General features: G+C 45.8%; 1 protein-coding gene across 1 annotated transcript in view; it reads left to right on the top strand.

The window, feature by feature from the left end:
* RAB11FIP5 (RAB11 family interacting protein 5) overlaps positions 1-17,612 on the top strand; it is a gene marked incomplete in the record, with an annotated part of 102,098 nt that overhangs the window by 77,675 nt on the left and 6,811 nt on the right.

Here is a 17,612-nt window from a genome sequence, read left to right as displayed (position 1 = left end):
AAAAATGAATGCTTTGGTGACGGGTTAATTGGGGAAACTTGATGTGAGTGAGTGGTTTAATGTGGCGGTTTTAGTGTGTTTAACATGTTTGCCGTCTGAAAATGAAAGGGTCAGTTCCCCCATTTTTAAAGGTAAAGTGCTGCTTAAAGTGTACCTACCATTTAAATTTCAGCCTACACCTCCGCTTAATCACAGCCAAATCTCCAAATTCTAAAGTTTTCAAAACCACTGAAAATTGATTTCTACAAAAAATATGCACTGTTCTCTTTCCCTGCTCCTGTCTCCAGCCCATTGTAGGAGGTAATTTTCTTGGGATTTGCAAGCTCCTAGCTTCCCCAGTAGACTGGGACCTCAGCTGTGCCTCCTGGAAGGGTCAAAAGTGAGGTTGAGGTCCCTTTTTTTTTTTTTTTTTTTTTTTTTTTTTTTTTTTTTTTTAATATTTATTTATTTTTTAACCACTTCCCGCCCAGCCAATTGTCAAATGATGGTTGGGCGGGACCTTCGTCCTGGGGTGGACGTCATGACATCATGCTGGAACATGCCTCCCGTGTGCCCCACAGGCTGTGCTAAGGTGCGATCTGTCACCGGTTGTTTAACAACACAGCCAATGACAGATCACTGTAGCGGGTGGCTGCTGCTGGTACCATGTTTTTGCTCTGACCAATCGCAGCAGATCACATGATGATTGTAAACAATGTATAGCTCCCTTTCATGCCATTGGTTGTGTACAATTGTGTTGCTAGCTGTAATTGGCCAAAGTGATCACATGGTGCATAACGGGCCTGGGTAGGAAGGGGGTGCAAGTGCCCAGTATTGAAGTGGTTAAAACTGAATTTCAGGTATGGATTTTATTGCATAGTTTGGTCCAGCTTAGACCAATTTTTAAAGGATATGTAAACCCAGCATTTCATATTCCTGATATGTGCCTGCTGTACCATGTACTTGTATGATAAATTATCCTGTCCTTTGTATTGCTTCCTTCGTGTGAAATTCCTGGTGTTCCTGTCAGTCCCTCTGCTTTTCTATTTAAAAACTGACCACACTAAGCAGGAGAACACAGCGTGGTCAGTTCTCCAGCTATGATGGGAACTCTGTGTGCTCTCCTCCAATGATCAGACTTATCCTGACATGCTCCCCATGCACAACCATCCACTGGGAGGATCACTGTGCTGCTGTCCCCCCCCCCCCCCCCCCCCCAGCTCTTTTGCAGCTGAAAACCAAGGTTTGTTTTTTATATCTATACACAAATGCATTGTCTTTCTTTTCTATTTGAAACTGAATGGATTGTTTACAATCACTTCCGTTTTCCCGTATCTGTGGGATCCCTGCAGCAGCTGGAAATCACTGTAGTCTTTGCCGTCTTCTGGGTCCTGCGCCAAGTGGTTGCATATTTAACCACAAAGATTTTGCTTATTTGGCACGGACACCATTAACAGGGCACTTTGTATTTTTTATTCAATGAATGCAAGATGTACTCTGGATGAGATGGGGGGGGGGGGGGGGTTGTTGTGACATCACTATATCCATTTCTTCTATTTAGACATTTGCATTCATTGAGACTGTTTTGTAAATGGCGCCTGTGCTGCAGAAGTGACTACCTGTGCTAAGTATACAGCGGGGCAGCACTAAACTCGGGTTTCCAGCTTCCACAGGGATTCTACAGGTATGGCATAGGCATACTTACATTGATCCAAGCTAGACCTACGTCACTATGCAGAAAATCCATACCTGGTGTCGGGCTTTAAGCCATTTGTATTTGGGGGATGAGGGCTGTGAGTAAAATGGACCTACCGTTTTCATGTTGGCCATTTTTACCTTTTTGTTACTCCAAAAACCTTCTACTTGTGCCTCTCTGGTTTTATATTTTCATTAATTGAATACGCTGCGCTAAAATTTTTATATAGATTGTGGTGTATACTAAAACTATGTAAAATGAATCAAATTAATATAACTAATAAATGGATATGATATACACACAAAACCAATTTAAAGTATCTCATACATAACTGAGTTTAAAACCATAAACATAAACAAATAATATATAGAAAAAGTGCTCCTATGCAATGTATAGTGTCCAAATGTGTCGTAAATGACCATGCTGAAAATAAACAACGCTGCAGGGGGTATGTGATTCAGATCAGAAGACAAAGTGCTCATAAATCGCATCCAACTGCGTCTCTAGTAATGTGATAAGTTTGTGTAATTCAGGAACTGTATTGACACTAGTTGGGGAGAGGTCAGGACGGCACGACAAGACGTCTTGTAAGCTAAAGAGGACGCTCGTATCATCCCGATACCACCCTGGTATAATCTGCTACATGTTCATCATAGAATGGTGCACTGACGCACCTGACATATACAAGTACCCCAGATGGGGATTTTTGCTTTAGTGAAATAAATAGTTTAAAATGTCATTGCACTATTGAGTTTTTCCTTTCACATATCCTGGATAACTATGCTGAGGAACCCAGGAGCCTGACATTTTAAAGAGCCCAGAGGTGGTTCATATGCGTGCTTTGACTAAGCTTAATCGCAAAGTCGGATGTTCCAAGGTGAGCGTTTACTACCTAAGGGGGGGCACCTGAGTGAAGACACCCCAGCACATCTTGGATCACACTTTTTATTGTTCCTGAATTACACGAACTTTTATCACGTTACTAGAGACGCAGTTGGATGTGATTTATGAGCACTTTGTCTTATGATCTGAATCACATATCCCCTGCAGTGTTGTTTTATTTTCAGCACGGTCATTTACAACATATTTGGACACTATATATATTGCACAGGAGCACTTTTTCTATATATTATTTGTTTATGGTTTTAACCACTTAGTGCCGGTTCACACTACAGCAACTTGGGCTCCGACTTGTCAGACCTCAAGTTGCCCCAAGTCGCGGGACATAAGAAATTCCATTGACATGAATGAGAGCCGTCCTAATGTACACTACTGAAGTTGTTCCGACTTCAGAAAAGGTTCCTGTACTACTTCAAGGCAACTTCTAGGCAGCTTGTACCCATAGGTTTCAATGGAAGTCGCCTCCAAGTCGGATCTCCATCTATATTGAAGCGACTTTACAGGAAAAAAAAAAAATAGTTTACCCCAGGCAAACCCCTCCCTCCCAGAGAGCTGATTATTCTGTGATTGGCCACAGCCAAATTCGCCTGTCTTTTGAGGCAACTTTAAGTCGCACTGAAGTCTCCTCCAAAACTCCTTGCTAAGTCGCGCTGTAAGTTGGGTTGCCCCTGTGTGAACCGTGCCTTAAGGACCGAGCCTCTTTCTGACATTTGTTTACAAGTTAAAAACATTTTTTTTTGCTAGAAAATTACTTAGACACCCCAAACTTTATACATTTTTTTTTTTTCTAACACCCTAGAGAATAAAATGGTGGTCGTTGCAATACGTTCTGTCACACCGTGTATGCGAAGCGGTCTTACAAGCACACTTTTTTGGAAATACACTTTTTTGAATTAAAAAAAATAAGTCAACAGTAAAGTTAGCCCAATTTTTTTTTTTAAATTGTGAAAGATGTTACGCTGAGTAAATTGATACTCAACATGGCACGCTTCAAAATTGCACCGCTCGTGGAATGGCGACAAACTTTTACCCTTATAAATCTCCATAGGCGACGTTTAAAAAATTCTACAAGTTGCATGTTTTAAGTTACAGAGGAAGTCTAGCGCTAGAATTATTGCTCTCACTCTAACGATCGCGGCGATACCTCACGTGTGGTTTGAACACCGTTTTCATATGCGGGCGCTACTCACGTATGCGTTCGCTTCTGCACGCGAGCTCATCGGGACTGGGCGTGTTAAAAATTATTTATTTTTTTATTATTATTTATTTTTATCTTTTCATTTTTACACTGTTTTTAAAAAAAAAAAATTGTCACTTTTATTCCTATTACAAGGAATGTAAACATCCCTTGTAACAGAAAAAAGCATGACAGGACCTCTTAAATGTGAGCTCTGGGGTCAAAAAGACCTCAGATCTCATATTTAGACTAAAATGTAATATTTTTTTTAAATTACAATTTTTTTATTTAAAAAAAAATGGCCCTTTTAAGAGCTGTGAGCGGAAGTGACGTTTTGACGTCGCTTCGACCCAGCAATTGTATGGAGACGGGTGAGGGGCCATCTTCCCCCTCACTCATCTCCATACCTGACAGGAGAACAGACGCGATCGCCGCTGCCAACGGCTCCGGTAAGCAATGGAGGGAACCGGATCGCGGCGGGGGGCCCTATCCCGCCACCGATTTAAAAGTGATCTCGCGGCGAATCCGCTGCAAAGACCGTAAGTGGTTAAACTCAGTTATGCACTTTTTAAATTGGTTTTGTGTGTATATCATATCCATTTATTAGTTATATTAATTTTACGTAGTTTTAATATACACTACAATCTATATAATTTTTAGCGCAGCGTATTCAATTAATGTATTTATCTTTGCACGATATATGTGACGTGTTCAACGCTAGCAGATTTTAGATAATTTATTTTTCACGATACATGTGACAGGCTTAATACCATTAGTCTTTGGGTTATTTAAACCACTTTAAGCATCTAGACAGTGGTGGCTCGCAGGATTTCCTTCTATTTTTTGGTTTTATATTTTGTTTCACTTTTGTGGTCTGTCTTCAGACTTCATGGCTGTCCCTGCCAACTGCCATTTTGGTGCACACTTATGCCCTGTACACACGGTCGGACTTTGTTCGGACATTCCAACAACAAAATCCTAGGATTTTTTCCGACGGATGTTGGCTCAAACTTGTCTTGCATACACATGGTCACACACAGTTGTCGGAAAATCCGATCGTTCTGAATGCGGTGACGGAAAACACGTACGTCGGGACTATAAACGGGGCAGTGGCCAATAGCTTTCATCTCTTAATTTATTCTGAGCATGCGTGGCACTTTGTCCGTCAGATTTGTGTACACACGATCGGAATTTCCGACAACGGATTTTGTTGTCGGAAAATTTTATATCCTGCTCTCAAACTTTGTGTGTCGGAAAATCCGATGGAAAATGTGTGATTTTCCAACAACAAGGTCCTATCACACATTTTCCGTCGGAAAATCCGACCGTGTGTACGGGGAATAAGAGTGCTTCATTGGTCACTAAAGATACTTTATGGCAAATGAAGACAAATTTGAGCTCCTTGAGGGCAGGGACTCATGTGAATGTATGATATACAGTATATGTAAAGCTCTGCGTAAATTTGCCCTATATAAGTACCTGAAATAAAAAAAAACTTGGCAGGGTGACAGTGGTTGGTGGCGCTTGGCCATCAAGTCAGGAAAAAGTCAAGCCCCAGTAACAAAGTGAAACTAAATCAGGGGCATGAAAGAGTCATTTTAGACTAATGTAGATAATGGCGAGCATCTCTTTCTGCTCTAAGGCAGGATTTAAAATTTTTGTAAGGTTTAAAATTTGAGTAAAATTAAGTTTAAACCACTGTATAGGTTTCCTGTATATCTCTTGGGGTATTTATTGATGAGATATCTGATTTACTGGCTCTGCCCATCTACTGTGTTTATTATGTGCATATGTTCCCAGCTTTATTTTTATTAAATTTATGGATAATGTTCTGGGGGAAGCTAGAACACCCCAAGGTGAGTAAGAACGCCCACATTTTTCTAGGTTGGCTGAAGCAGAGTTTGGAATTATGGTAGAGAGTTTTTGAACTATTGTGACATATAGCATGCCAAAGGCTGAGCTCCCGTTAGGCTCCAAGTATATAACCAATATTTCATATTTCAGTGAATTATCCCTTCTACATTAAATCTTTAAAGAAGTCTGATTAGATTTTTCTTCCCTTGATAGCCGCATGGATGGACATTTTTATGGAGGTCTGGAGGTTTGAGTGATGGTCTATTCTTTTGGGGTCCAGATAGTCCCATGAATGGACATTTTGTTGGGGGGGGTTTGGGAGGCTGTTCATTCTTTTGTGGGTCTGGGCAGCCGTCCATTCTTTGGGAGTCTGGAGGTTTGGGTGGCTGTCCATTCTTTGGGGGCCTGGAGGTTTGAGCAGCTGTCCATTCTTTGGGGGTCTGGAGGTTCTCAGTGGCTGCCCATTCTTTGGGGGTCTGGAGGTTCTCAGTGGCTGTCCATTCTTTGGGGGTCTGGAGGGTCATAGTGGCTGTCCATTCTTTGGGGGTCTGCAGGGTCATAGTGGCTGTCCATTCTTTGGGGGTCTGGAGGTTCTCAGTGGCTGTCCATTCTTTGGGGGGTCTGGAGGTTTGGGCGGCCGTCCATTCTTTGGGGGTCTGGAGGTTCTCAGTGGCTGTCCATTCTTTGGGGGTCTGGAGGTTCTCAGTGGCTGTCCATTCTTTGGGGGTCTGGAGGTTCTCAGTGGCTGTCCATTCTTTGGGGGTCTGGAGGTTCTCAGTGGCTGTCCATTTATTAGGGGTCTGGAGGTTCTCAGTGGCTGTCCATTCTTTGGGGGTCTGGAGGTTCTCAGTGGCTGTCCATTCTTTGGGGGTCTGGAGGTTCTCAGTGGCTGCCCATTCTTTGGGGGTCTGGAGGTTCTCAGTGGCTGCCCATTCTTTGGGGGTCTGGAGGTTCTCAGTGGCTGTCCATTCTTTGGGGGTCTGGAGGTTTGGGCGTATGTCCATTCTTTGGGGGTCTGGAGGTTTGGGCGACTGTCCATTCTTCGGGGGTCTGGAGGTTCTCAGTGGCTGTCCATTCTTTGGGGGTCTGTCATTATGGCAAAAGATTTTGACTGGCACCTACATATTCTGCAGCACAACTTTAAGTAAACCTGTCAGAAATGGGGAGTGTCTCTGCTTACCTGCTCTAGCAATTTAGTTGCCTTGCACCACTGTCACCTGGATAAAAAGTGATAGAAAATCGAAATTTTACATTTTGTCTAGAACAGGAATTAAGGGGAAATGTTCTAATATTAGGGACACCGGTTCACACTACACCGGTCAAAGCCCCTTCCAACCATCATACAAGCAAGTTTTTAAAAGGCATCGGCTAACTTACTTTTAGTAAATGCCTTGGCTGTTTTAGGACCAGTGTCGGTGGCCTTTTGTTGACCTAAAGTGGATTTTGCATTTCCATAGAAGTTTATGGGAATGCAAAACTAGCTTAAAGAAGTTCTGTATTAAACCTAAAACCAAAAATGTATTATCTTACCAATCATTAGATGGGGTGACTGCATTGCTTTTTCTTTATGTGAGCACTTCTGTCAGTGATAAATGGTTTGTCCCATCACTGTAAACGGATACATTCTGCTGGAGAGCTTGTTCTGTTGAAAAAATTACTGGCTGGATCAGCAGATGAAAATAGCCTAAAAAGACGAATGCAGCCATCCCGTTTAAGAATTGGTAGGCTACAGTACATGTTTGGTTTTAATACTACTTTAAACAAGGTTGACTCATCCTGTTTGCCAGTTTTTCACTGACCTACAGTAACCTATCTTCCCCCTTTTACAGATGCATAGTTGCCTGGTTCTGACACCCATGGCATCTGGTGTTTGCTTAAACCCTTGCCAAGCCTGTGTGTTCCCCATGGACTCCTCTCCTGGCGTCTCCAGCCTTGGGACACAACCCCATAAGTCAATGGTGCTGTAATGCGTGGGTGCCAGAACAGTGAGACTTGCAGCACTGGATATAAAACACTGGAGAATGTGGGCGTTGGATCCAGGTAAGTATGCATGTGTAGAAGGGAAGGGTGGGTTACTTAGGTCAGTAAAAGGGGGCAAACAAGATAAGTGCACTTATCCTTTAAAGCAGGTCAAATGTATGGTAAGTCAGGAGAGAATCCCCAGTTGCCGCACACCAACAAAACCCAGCACTCCTAGTAAAAGCAGCCTCAGCCCAACATCGTCCAGGCCACGCTCTGGCACGTTTTGCCCTGGGGGGGTTCTCTCCTCTCCTATTGTGTGTATTGAGCCGAGATGGGCTCTTCCCAAGCCAGCACCTTTTAAGTGCAAGTCACCGGATCTGGACATTGAAACTTGGAGTGGCGCCCAAAGTTTTTTTTGATGGGGTTCTCATAAGGTCAGTTGCACCAATAAATACATTTTGAATGATCTCAGAAGCGCCTCAAAATAATATCAAAACAAACCCAAAGCCTGTCTACAGAGGCCCCCAAACTGTTAAAACTAAATTCCAGGAACATTACAAAGCTACCCTTGCATTGGGGCTCCCCCCACACTGCAAGAGTCAAATGGTCGTTTTTGTCTAGGGTACCCAAAAATAACCTTGCTTATCCCTCCCTCCCCCTGGAATCTGGCACTGTTATCTCTTCTTTGACACTCTGAGTTGTGGGTGGGCCCTCTGCTTCCTCACAATCCAAGACTTCTGGCCCTGCATTGTACATGATATCAGAGTACGACCCTTGGTCAGGATGCCAAAGAGAATGAACTTTGGGTGACAGATCTCCCGCAGAGAAGGAGACTTTGGGAGTGAGGGATAAGGTAAGTAAAAACTGTATTTAAAGGTACCTTGGCTTTGAGGAAGCCTTTTCTAATGAAAGGCAGCCCAAGATGCAAACTAAAGCCAAACCAGAGGAGCACACACCGAAAGATATCTGGCTAATTAAAGCTCAAGTCCCAGGTATGGCAAATTTTTACATTGGTCAAGCTTGGGCATATGTAAGGAGATATGTGCCATACCTGTGGGATCCCCCATGGAAGCTGGAAATTGCTGTTGAAGGCACGGCTACTCCAGTGATCTCCATGAACGTCTGGATCTTATGCCATTGGCTGGCTTGGCACAGATGCCATTCAGGGAACAGTTGCATTTTCTTAAGGCGTGCAAAGTCTCCTGATTGGAGGCGGTAGAGATTGTCCATGTCACTGCTCTGCCTCTCCATCTTGTTTAATCAGAGAACACTTTGCATTCATTAAGAATATACAAAGTGTTTCTGAATGGTGCCCGTGCCATGTGACACCTCCTGTGTTCACAATGCAGCAGGGCAGCCGCCCGGCATGGGTCCCGGAAGCTAATGGAGATCACTGGAGCAGAAGTGCCTACTACAGTAATTTTCAGCGTGTAAAAGGGTGCCTTACCTAAATTTCAACTCCAAGGTAGTAGGTGGCAGTTTTTTTTCTGGCACCTGCTATTGAGCAGGACTTCTTTTTTTTTTTTTTTTAATGGTTTTTAAAGGCTGTTCATACGTTTTTTGATAATGCCCTCTGGCTCTCCAGAATAGGTGTATCTCTCTAGTTATACTGGAGTGCCAATTTGGTTGGGTTAGTCCATAACCAGCAGCTTTGCTTGTACTATAGGACCCCAAAACTGCTTTCACGTACTTGCTTTTGGCCCATACGTGGAGCAGCTGTATGTTTGGGGAGTTTTGAGTTGTATTCACCAACCTGTATCAGTCCTTTTTAAAAGTGGGACTCAACTTTCCATGGGAGCACTCCCATGTCATTGGATTTTAATGACTGCAGCGGGAGCAAATGGCTCCTGCTGCTATCAATCTATCCAATATGGACCAGAGACAGAGGCTGGAGCTGCTCTGCTTGTCCTCATCGATGGAACGATCGGGTTCAGGTAAGTAAAAAGGGGGGTTCTGAGGAGGCTGTTGCACTACAGAAGGTTTTTCACCTTAATGCATAAAATGCATTAAGGTGAAAAACCTCAAGGGTTTACAACCCCTTTTTTAAAGGATAAGTTCACCAGCTCCCCTATGTACCAATATAGCATTAATGTACTTTTTTTTGCAAAAATATCAAAGCGTTTCATTAATTCTACGGACACTTACTTCACTTGTCCTCATCAATGTTTCCGAACGTATCCATTAGTAATGTCTTACTTCCTGGTCAGACTTTAGGTAATGACACAGGATGGAGTTGACCAGCTGACCTCATTAGCATACACCCTGCATCATCCACCCTCCTACCTACCCACCCACTTCCAGATGCACGTTTTTTTTTAAATGAAATGCAATAAATCACTGATCACCCTTCTCACTAAATACACAATATACAATCAGATTGCGTAGTGTATGGCCATCTTTATACAAGTACATAGGAGGGAGTGGACAGAAACGCTCAGCTGTCAGGCCCCATTCACATCTCTACAAAGAACTCGCTTTTCCCACATGCGTCTTTTTTTTTTCTCTTAGCGAGGGGAGGCATTTTGGCGCGTTTCCACATTACGCATAGGACAGCCTATCCACCTGAATGGGGACGCCCTACACACAGCAATGGTCCCAAATAAGCTTCAGAACTTTTCTTTAGAGCGAAGCCTGCTGCGTTTTTTATTGTGATTTTTTTTTTTTTTTGGTGCAGCACATTTCTGAAATGCAAGGAAACACAGAGATGTGAATGGAGCCTCATTTTTCTTGTGGTGTTGCACCAATTTCACTCTCAGGCCTCATTCACATATAGCATAGTGGGAGCGCACGTTTTGTGCCTCGTTTTTCCTGTGACACGTAAAGGGCAGCCCGTTTATTTCAATTGGCTGCACTACATGTGGCTTATGGGACATTTTGGTGTCGTCGGTTGCGTGTTTTTTACTGTGCTTTTTGCAGCATTTTCCCCTTGTTGTTTCACATGGAAAAATGTGTGTTTGCTTCTGTGTTTGGTGTGCCATTAACCATTAATAGCACTGAAAGCGCAGCTAGTAATTTTAGCTGTATAAAGATGGCGAAGCTTCTTTGGGGAGATTGTTGTGTGTAGGGCAGCCCATTCAGGTGGATGGGCTGCCCGATGAGTGAAAATGCTCAAACGCGCCCCCCCCCCCCCCCCCCCGCAAAAAACAAACAAAACAAAATACAAAAAACGCATGTGGGAATGCACATTCCCGCTATGAAAAAATGTGAATCCTAGGTACTTGTATAAAGGTCATACACTATGCAATCTGATTGTATATTGTGTATGTAGTGAGAAGGTTGATCACTGATTGCATTTCATTTTTAAAAAAAAACGTGCACCTGGAAGTGGGTGGGTAGGTAGGAGGGTGGATGATGCAGGGCGTGTGCTAATGAGGTCAGCTGGTCAACTCCATCCTGTGTCATGACCTAAAGTCTGACCAGGAAGTAAGGCAGAAGCATTGATGAGGATAAGTGAAGTAAGTGTCTGTAGAATTAATGGAAAGTGTTGATATTTTTGCAAAAAAGTACATGAGTGCTATACATAGGGGAGCTGGAATTTAGATTTACCTTCAACTATGTAGTATAAGGGCCTGTCCGATTGCATACAAATTGAAAGTGTTTAGGTTTGACCTCGTATTATATGGTTTTGGTAAATCTAAAGGAAAGTTGTACAAGAAAATTGTATAATGTATGGACAGCCTTATCCTTTAAGTATAAGCATCCTCCTTTCACAGAGTAGTTTGAATAGGATTTAGAAGGGGGGTGGGAGCAGGTTTAAGCTAAGTTAAGCCTGGTATACACGGCCGAGGCATGCCCTCAACATGGGTGTGTGTGGGGGGGGGTGCTTTGGGGCAGGGGGGGCAAGGGCCTCCTCCCGACAACCTGGGCAGTGGTTGTGGGGGTCTGCAGGCAGGGGGCTTATTGGAATCTGGGGGCCCCAGATCCCAGTGCCCCCCCCCCCCCCACACCCTCATGTGAATGAGTAGGGGTACATACTGACAGGGGTACATCGTACCCCTTCTCATTTTGCTTTACGGCACTGTTACTTTAACGAACAATTGCGACGTACCCAAATAAAATCTTCTTCTTAGTTTTTTGTCTATAGGGGAAAAAAAAAAAAAAGACAATTTCGAAAAAAAAATATAATATATATTATATTATATATATTTTTTCAAAATTGTCAGTAGTTTTTTGTTATATAGCGCAAAAAAAAAAGAGACAATTTTATTTGGGTACAACGTCGCAATTGTTCGTTAAAGTAACAGTGCCGTAAAGCAAAAAAAAATATTTTTTACTTTCTGCTATAAAACACATCCAATTAAAAAAAAAAAATCTAATTTCTTCATCAATTTAGGTCAATATGTATTCTGCTACATATTTTTGGTAAAAAAAAAAAATCCCAATAAGGTTATATTGATTGGTTTGTGCAAAAGTTATCACATCTACAAACTGTAGGATAGATTTATGGAATTTTGTATTTTATTTTACTAGTAATGGCAGTGATCAGCGACTTAGAGGGACTGCAATATTGCGGTGGTCAATCCTGACACTGACACTTTTTTTGGGAACCAGTGACACGAATCCAGTGATCAGTGCTAAAACATATGCACTGTCGCTGTACTAATGACACTGGCTGGGAAGGGGTTAAACATCAAGGGAATAAATGTGTGCCTAGCTGGTGTTCTACTGTAGTGTGGGAGGTGTTTTTACTAAGGAAAGGCATGGATCCATGTCACTGTTTGCAGGAACACAGGATCCATGCCTTCCTTCCTGACAGATTGCCGTTCTGAATGATCAGCAGGTGCTGGTGGACAATGATCAGCTCCCGGGAGCCTTCAGCGGTGTGCACTCCTGCCGATAATATAATATAATAATATATATATATATATATATATATATATATATATATATATATATATATATATATATATATATATATATATATATATGTATATGTATGTATGTATGTATATATATATATATATATATATATATGTATATGTATGTATGTATGTATACACAGTCTCTCACCAGTGAGTACACCCCTCACATTGTTGTAAATATTTTATTCTATCTTTTCATGTGACAACACTGATGAAATGACACTTTGCTACAATGTAAAGTAGTGAGTGTACAGCTTGTATAACTGTAAATTTTTTGTCCCCTCAAAAATAACTCAACACACAGCCATTAATGTATAAACTGCTGGCAACACAAGTGAGTACACCCCTAAGTGAAAATGTCCAAATTGGGCCCAAAGTGTCAATATTTTGTGTGGCCACCATTATTTTCCAGCACTGCCCTCTTGGGCATGGAGTTCACCAGAGCTTCACAGGTTGCCACCGGAGTCCTCTTCCACTCCTCCATGATGACATCACAGAGCTGGTGGATGTTAAAGACCTTGCGCTCCTCCACCTTCCATTTGAGGATGCTCCACAGATGATCAATAGGATTTAGGTCTGGAGACACGCTTGGCCAGTCCATCACCTTTACCCTCAGCTTCTTTAGCAAGGCAGTGGTCGTCTTGGAGGTGTGTTTGGGGTCGTTATCATGTTGGAATACTGCCCTGCGGCCCAGTCTCCGAACCGGTAGCGCTATAACCTAATATTACTAAATATTATAATATCGTAATCAAAAAGTAATAAATAGTGGGCAGAGCTTCAATTTCACTGCAACCATCAGCATTTGCTCTTTTAGATTAGTTTTTTGCCCTCCCTGCTTCTGGATGTGGACTAATAGCAAAAGTGTAACTAGAACTTTCAGGACCCTAGTACAAGAAACCATGATCATTGACTGCTGTGTCCTTCTGGCACAGCTGATCACAGATCATGGTAAAGGGCCAATCATAGCTCATCACATATAAACAGACTTGCTGGTTATTGGCAGTCCTTTTCTTCCAAGCTGTGTCTGTGAGGAAAGGAGTGCCTTTTAACATGCAAAATTGTCCATACATTGTTTACACTGTTTATCGGGGCCCTGATTATCAGTGCAGCCCATCAGGGCCTCCTCCTCATCCTCAGCAGGACTCTGAGTTAAGATCATCTCTTACAGTCCAGAGCCTGCACAGATCAGAGAGGAGAGGGCCGATCTGCTCCTCCTCCCAGCAGCTGGATGATCACATTCAAATGCTTAGCTTCACACTTCCCGCAGTTCACACAGGAGATGGATGGGAGGTGAAGGAGCAGATCGGCTCTTTCCTCCCATCCGTGTGAGGGAGGGGGAACGGTCAGTGCAGGCTCTAAGCTGTATAAGAGAAACACTCTTAGCTCAGAGTCCTGCAGCCAACAACCCCCGCTGGGGCCCCTGACAGTGGCGGAACACCAGGACCTGGTCGCATCTGCGACCCTGGCAGTTCCACCACTGACTCACAGTGGGCCGTGGATGAAATCAGTTATTTGCTGTTTTGAGATCTGTGCTTCAAGCAGCATGTCCTAGTTTCTGCTCTCCTACCTTTACCAACTATTCCATCTTCTGAGCTCTGTAGTTCCTCTGAAGCAGTCTAATTTTGCAGATAAGCTGTAGATCTCCAATGTTTTCCTGTTCGCAAGACCACTAACTGCTATTCCTCCTGTACCCTCAGCCAGCACTCTTGGCACTTCCCCCTAGTAGTTCTCTAAAGCAAGCAGGGACTTGTACTTCCGTCCCTGCTTGCTGTAGTGGGCAGAGGGGTCTCGAAGACCCCAGTCTGTGCCTTCCATGGAGGTGGTTTCCTCTTCTACTCCCTGCAAGCAACGCCACCAATCCGCCCCCGCCCTCCCACCATCTCTCAGTGCAGAGCGGAGATCGTTAACAGACATCAGCCGGATGACAGAGGGGAGATCTCCGGCCGTGACAGATCTTGTATGTGAAATGCCCACCGTAATGTCCCGTCTCCTCTGCCGTGATTGACCGGCACATATGGATACTGGTGGGCACAGATGAGGCGGCACAAATGAGACCTGATGATCTGCACTCATGTACACTGATGAAGCTGTGCTCATGGGCACTGAGGCGGCACTGATGAGACTGCACTGATAAACAGCACTGATGAGGCGGCACTGATGGGCACAGGTGGCACTAATAAGCTGCACTAGTGGGCACAGATGAGACCGCACTGATGGGAACAGGCTGCACTGGTGAGCACAGATACTACTGTGTAGTATGGCTGGCTGGGCGTGATTTATGTTGAAGTGGGCATGTTCACATTAAAATGTACAGCCCTAGTGTACCCTCCCACGTTCACTGCCATTCCCAAAGATTTATGGGTAATGTAGTTACTTTTCCTGTAAAGGAGAGGATATTATGTAATCCCTGTTCTAACAGCCCCTCCCTGGCAGAATAGATGCCGCATTTTTTGAATTAGAGAGAGGACTTCCTGAAAATTCAATTCGACTTTTCTCTTCAATGGTAAGGAATTTCACAAATGTAATAACGGGTTAGTGTTTTGTGTTAGAGGGGTGTACTCATGGGGGATTTTTTGCCGTTCCCAGAGTTCTGTTTAAGTTCACCTTTTGTAACATGTTGCACCCATATTCAGGGTGTAAGATGTTAGATGCACCGGCCCCCTTCCCCCCAATCCTCAGTTCTGACAGCTAGTGGGGGATCTTCTCTACCCGCCCAGCCGCATCATCCATGCACCGTGTTCTGTTAATGGGAAAACTACAAGATTCGGCAGCCTTTGCGGCTGTCTGCTTGTAGCTTTCAATTAACTACCACGGTGCTGGTAGTTCGAGATACCCCACTAGCTGTCAGAATGGGGGATTGGGGGGAGCTGGGGCTGGTGCAGCTGTATAATGTTCATTCTTTCTTCATGTCAGATTGTATCTGCCTGTACAGGGAAGCAGATACACTGGCAGATCTGCTGGAGACCTGCATGGTACAATGCTTTACTGGCGCCAACAAATGCTAATTTTTTTCACCTGCAAAAAAATGTGCATTTATTATTTTTTCCTAAAAAGTGAACTTATCCTTTTTAAAGCTGTACTCCCAAGCAAACTGGTAAATAAACTATAGGGGAACTGTTATACTTATACTATCCTGTCAAAGGATTTGCATTTCTGTCCAAACGGTTCTGTAATTCACACACCTCTGCCACATAGTACAGCCCAGTCTGGCAGGGCAGGAGACCTGATTTTTCTCTGCTGCAGTTTAGTAACACTTAACCTTCCGTTCACGCTTGTGTTCTTCAGCTTATTTCCTTATGCCTGACTACGCTCAACATCCAGAATATTATTAATTCTAATTGTTGCTGTTCACACTTGTAGGCTTCGTTGCCCAATATTCAAAAAATGAGCTTTGAACTCCTCTCCTCCTCCCCTAGGACCCCTCTCCTTCCCTCATCCTCTAGGACTCACCTCACTTCTCCCCTCTTGGGTCCCTCTCAGGCTCCCCCCCCTTGGGTCCCTCTCAGGCTCCCCCCCCTTGGGTCCCTCTCAGGCTCCCCCCCCCTTGGGTCCCTCTCAGGCTCCCCCCCCTTGGGTCCCTCTCAGGCTCCCCCCCTTGGGTCCCTCTCAGGCTCCCCCCCCCTTGGGTCCCTCTCAGGCTCCCCCCCCCTTGGGTCCCTCTCAGGCTCCCCCCCCCCTTGGGTCCCTCTCAGGCCCCCCCCCCTTGGGTCCCTCTCAGGCTCCCCCCCCTTGGGTCCCTCTCAGGCTCCCCCCCCCCTTGGGTCCCTCTCAGGCTCCCCCCCCCCTTGGGTCCCTCTCAGGCTCCCCCCCCCCCCCTTGGGTCCCTCTCAGGCTCCCCCCCCCCCCCCTTGGGTCCCCCTCAGGCTTTTCTTTCCCCCCCCTTGGGTCCCCCTCAGGCTTTTCTTTCCCCCCCCCTTGGGTCCCCCTCAGGCTTTTCTTTCCCCCCCCTTGGGTCCCCCTCAGGCTTTTCTTTCCCCCCCCCTTGGGTCCCCCTCAGGCTTTTCTTCCCCCCCCCTTGGGTCCCCCTCAGGCTTTTCTTTCCCCCCCCCCTTGGGTCCCCCTCAGGCTTTTCTTTCCCCCCCCCCTTGGGTCCCCCTCAGGCTTTTCTTTCCCCCCCCCCCCCTTGGGTCCCCCTCAGGCTTTTTTTCCCCCCTCTTGGGTCCCCCTCAGGCTTTTTTTTCCCCCCCCTTGGGTCCCCTCAGGCTTTTTTTCCCCCCCCTTGGGTCCCCTCAGGCTTTTCTTTCCCCCCCCCCCCCCTTGGGTCCCCCTCAGGCTTTTTCTCCCCCCCCCCCCTTGGGTCCCCCTCAGGCTTTTCTTTCCCCCCCCCCTTGGGTCCCCCTCAGGCTTTTCTTTCCCCCCCCCCCCTTGGGTCCCCCTCAGGCTTTTCTTTCCCCCCCCTTGGGTCCCCCTCAGGCTTTTCTTTCCCCCCCCTTGGGTCCCCCTCAGGCTTTTCTTTCCCCCCCCTTGGGTCCCCCTCAGGCTTTTCTTTCCCCCCCCTTGGGTCCCCCTCAGGCTTTTCTTTCCCCCCCCCCCTTGGGTCCCCCTCAGGCTTTTCTTTCCCCCCCCCCCCTTGGGTCCCCCTCAGGCTTTTCTTTCCCCCCCCCCCTTGGGTCCCCCTCAGGCTTTTCTTTCCCCCCCTTGGGTCCCCTCTCAGGCTTTTCTTTCCCCCCCTTGGGTCCCCCTCAGGCTTTTCTTTCCCCCCCTTGGGTCCCCCTCTTTCTCCCTCCCCCCCTGCGTCCCCCTCTTTCTCCCTCGTCCCCCTCTTTCTCCCTCCCCCCCCCCTGCGTCCCACTCTTTCTCCCTCGTCCCCCTCTTTCTCCCTCCCCCCCCCTGCATCCCCCTCTTTCTCCCTCCCCCCCCCCCTGCGTCCCCCTCTTTCTCCCTTCCCCCCCCCCCTGCGTCCCCCTCTTTCTCCCTTCCCCCCCCCTGCGTCCCCCTCTTTCTCCCTTCCCCCCCCCCCCTGCGTCCCCCTCTTTCTCCCTGCGTCCCCCTCTTTCTCCCTCCCCCCCCCCCCCTGCGTCCCCTCTTTCTCCCTCCCCCCCCCCCCCCCTGCGTCCCCCTCTTTCTCCCTCCCCCCCCCCCCCCCCCCCCCTGCGTCCCCCTCTCTCTCCCCCTTCCCCCTTGGGGTTCCCCTATATATGCTTGATGTGAGATTGTAAAATGCCTGAAAAACACTTAAGTT

This window comes from Aquarana catesbeiana, linkage group LG01 (genome assembly GCF_042186555.1).
Source record: "Aquarana catesbeiana isolate 2022-GZ linkage group LG01, ASM4218655v1, whole genome shotgun sequence".
Taxonomy (NCBI): domain Eukaryota; kingdom Metazoa; phylum Chordata; class Amphibia; order Anura; family Ranidae; genus Aquarana; species Aquarana catesbeiana.
This window is presented reverse-complemented; position numbering and strand designations above follow the sequence as displayed.